Here is a 3,535-nt window from a genome sequence, read left to right as displayed (position 1 = left end):
TTTCAACTGGATTTGAACTCTGAATTTCTTCCACATGTGAGAGGTCTTCATGGTTGAACTTCTCTTTATTTTGACATGTGACCACTTCTAATTAGCCATGGACCCATTCATGCCTTGGACTCAATCTAATTGATATTGAAGAGGCTAACCCATTGTGAATCAAATTACTTATTGCATGGACTCAATCTAATTTCAGCTTGGACTCAACTTTGCTTGGACTAAAATTCTTTCCACTCCTTCACCCAATGTGCCACGCCATTAGAATGAGGGTGGTGCTTCATGGTTGGGCTTCATCTCCACGCTCTCCCCATGATTCAATTGGGCTCAACATGATTGATATTGGAACTCCTTGAACCCCATGAAACTTGGTGCACACCCAAGAAGGGAACTCAATCTCCATGCCCAAGGGACTAGACCCAATACTCCATGCCCAAGGGGGTTGCTCTTGCATCAATTCCCCCCTTCTGGAAAAAGACTCGACTCCGTTGAATTTTGCATTTGATAGAGCTCGTAGAAGTTCGGGTTCAGCTGTTGGACTCCCTCCATCTTTAATCATGTGCAATCTGAAATTAGTCAGTCCTCCAATAAAAAACTTCTGGTATCCTCGTCGGCATGTGGGCATGATCTGATCAACTAGGATTTCCTCAATGGTGTCTGTCGGGGCTGATCGTCGAAGAAGTGATGATGATATAGGTGGGATATCTTCATCTTTAACATGGCGACCATCATAGGGCTGCAACTCTTCAACATAGTGACCATCGTAGGGCTGCAACTCTTCAACATAGAAGATGGGACTAACCTGCAAATCATCTAATGACTCGAGCACAAAGGTCTTGGGTCCCATCCACTTCAGCACCTTGAAGAATTCGACTTGGCAAGGTTGAAGCTTCCAAAAATTTCGGCGTTCAGTATTCAACTGCATTAACATAAAGTCTCCTTCCTTGCGCAGGGTTAGCAGATAGAACCTATCCTCCACCATGGTGACTATCTTGACATAGCCAAAGTGACTACCAAGGCCTCCGCCATGGACTTCTCGAACAATATGATCACAAAGTAAGGTCTCCGAGACACATAAAAGAAAGCAATCACGGGCAGAAAATTTTGAATGCTGCCACTGATCCACTGCTGAAACTTCTGCATATATGGGCTGAAAATATACTTCAGAAGGGTACAAAATTTTTAGATTGGCAAACCCCATTGACTCAACATTCAAAAGAGTTAGAACATGTAAATTTTTATGGAAAGCATCAGCAATAAAATCTTCTGCATGTGGCCCATACTTCAGGATTTGGCGACGAGGCTCCTCGTGTTCTTTTGGATTCAACCAGCATGCAGAAATGTTCGGCAAGCTTGATCTAGGCACCAAACCTATGGTGTGCTGGTTGTCTCTCATCAGTGGAAGGTCCTTGGGGAGACTCTCAGGGGTTACATTAGAGGAATCATCCAATATGGACTTGAAATCAGGAGGAACAACTTCTGAAATTTCAGCACCAACTTCTTAGACACTAGTGCATACATGACTCCAATATCTCGGCTACAAGCTTCAAACTTTCTCATGGTTAAAATCCGTTGGATTATCAGATTTTTAGAGGTAAAATCAGTGATCTGTAGGGGCTTTAACACAACTCTTTTGTTGGCACAATATAGAGAATAACAATTGGATCGACCATCATACTCGACACTACGATCATACAACCAAGGTCTTCCTAGAAGAAGATGGCACGCTTTCATGGGCAGAACATCGCACCATACTTCATCTCGGAAGCACTTACCAAGTGAAAAACTGATCAAGCATCTTTGTTTAACAGGGATGGAGGAGTTTTCGATCCAACTTACCCGATACGGCTTTGGATGCGGTACCGATTTCAGATTCAGCTTTTTCAGCACTTCTTCGGAAATGATGTTCATGCAGCTTCCATTGTCAATGATGAGGTTTAGAGACTTGTTGGCATGCTCGATGCGAGTGTGGAAGATATTGGTGCGCCTCCAATCTTTCTCCACGTTTTCCTCCTGCTTGCAACCCGTAAGAACCCGCCGCACGACGTACACAGGTAGATCTGAAGCTTCTAGCTCCACCGCAGGGGCTTCTTCATCATGTTCTTTGTTTCCTTTATTTCCCTCTTCATCAGCAGGCTTAGAGGGAGGAGTGACTTCAGAGGGTCCTATGATCTCATCCTCTTCGCATACCAATGCAAATCGTTGGTCTCGGGTAGGACAAACAACGGCGAAATGGCCTCGCCCGCCGTACTTGTAGCATTCAACAGGATTCTTTCCTTGCTGTGTGGATTGTGGCATAGAACCTTTACCCTTTTCATTAGCCCTTGGAGCACCCCTTTCCTGATATATGCTTCTATTTACAGAGGTTTCAGATCTGAAAGCAGAGGCGTTACTTTGAGAAAATGGAACTCCTCGGTTGGTGCTGCGCTCGAGAAATCATCGTACAACCGATGCTTGCGCAGGGCGTCTTTGTCGTAGCTGCGATTCAACTCGAATGGCGAGTTGGTATGCCTCCTCTAGGCTGAAGATGCGCATAGTCATTATCTCCCTCTTGATGTCATCCCCAGCCCAGATCGGTACCAAGTTAGGGACTGTCGATCCGTCTCTATAAGGTTGCTGCGGATCATCAACTCATGGAATCGGGCCGTATACTCCTCTACGGAAGGCTTCCTTGACGAAGTTTCTGAAGTTCTTCGAAGAGTGTCTCCTCATAATCAAGGGGAAGAAATTTTTCCTTCAAACGAAGTTTCATCTCCTCCCAATCATTGATAGGGGGCTGTCGGAGTCAATGAAGCTTCTCTTCAATACTATGCCACCATATGCGTGCTTGGCCCTTGAGCTTCATCTTCAGGAATCGCACCTTGGTTTCATTGGGCATGCTGAACCATTCGAAGAAGTCTTCGAGAGACATCAACCAATCCTGAAAGTAGGTTGGGTCCATGCTTCCGCTGTAATCAGCAACTTCTACACGAACCCGCTTCATGACATCGTCGAGATCATTGCGCTCCCGCTGATTTTGATGAACATAGGGGTTCCTGAAATTATTCCCCATACGAGGAATGTTTGGAGGGGGCATCCGCTGATCCCTAGGTGGCCTTTGGGGTGATAGACCCCCGGGGGATAATGCTTCAACATCGGGGTCTCCTCCAAATGGCACTTCTGAATTTTCAGGTTGTGCAGGGACAGCATGTTCATCTTCAAGATTGTTTGGCTCGGGGAAGAGACGATCCCAAACAACTTCCACCTTCTGATTCAAGGCCGCCACTTGCCGGATGAGCTCGGCCATCATCTCAGCATGTTGTCGTTCATTGTTGTAGGGGCGACCACTTCTGGTACTCATGGCGACAAGGATTCGCTCTGATACCAATTGACGCAATCAGGGTGGGCTGCAGAATTTTTCTTCTTTGATGATGGCTGATTTTTTTTTTCTCTAAGCAATGGCAATGGAGGCTAGGGTTCTTTGTGGTGGAAGGAAGGAGGAAGAAGATGGGTTGCTGGATGGCGAGATTGGGTTCAAGGAGGGTCAGCCAATGGACCA

Source organism: Phoenix dactylifera, unplaced genomic scaffold (genome assembly GCF_009389715.1).
Source record: "Phoenix dactylifera cultivar Barhee BC4 unplaced genomic scaffold, palm_55x_up_171113_PBpolish2nd_filt_p 001310F, whole genome shotgun sequence".
Taxonomy (NCBI): Eukaryota; Viridiplantae; Streptophyta; class Magnoliopsida; order Arecales; family Arecaceae; genus Phoenix; species Phoenix dactylifera.
The sequence above is the reverse complement of the archived record's forward strand: the minus strand, read 5'-3'. Positions refer to the sequence as shown.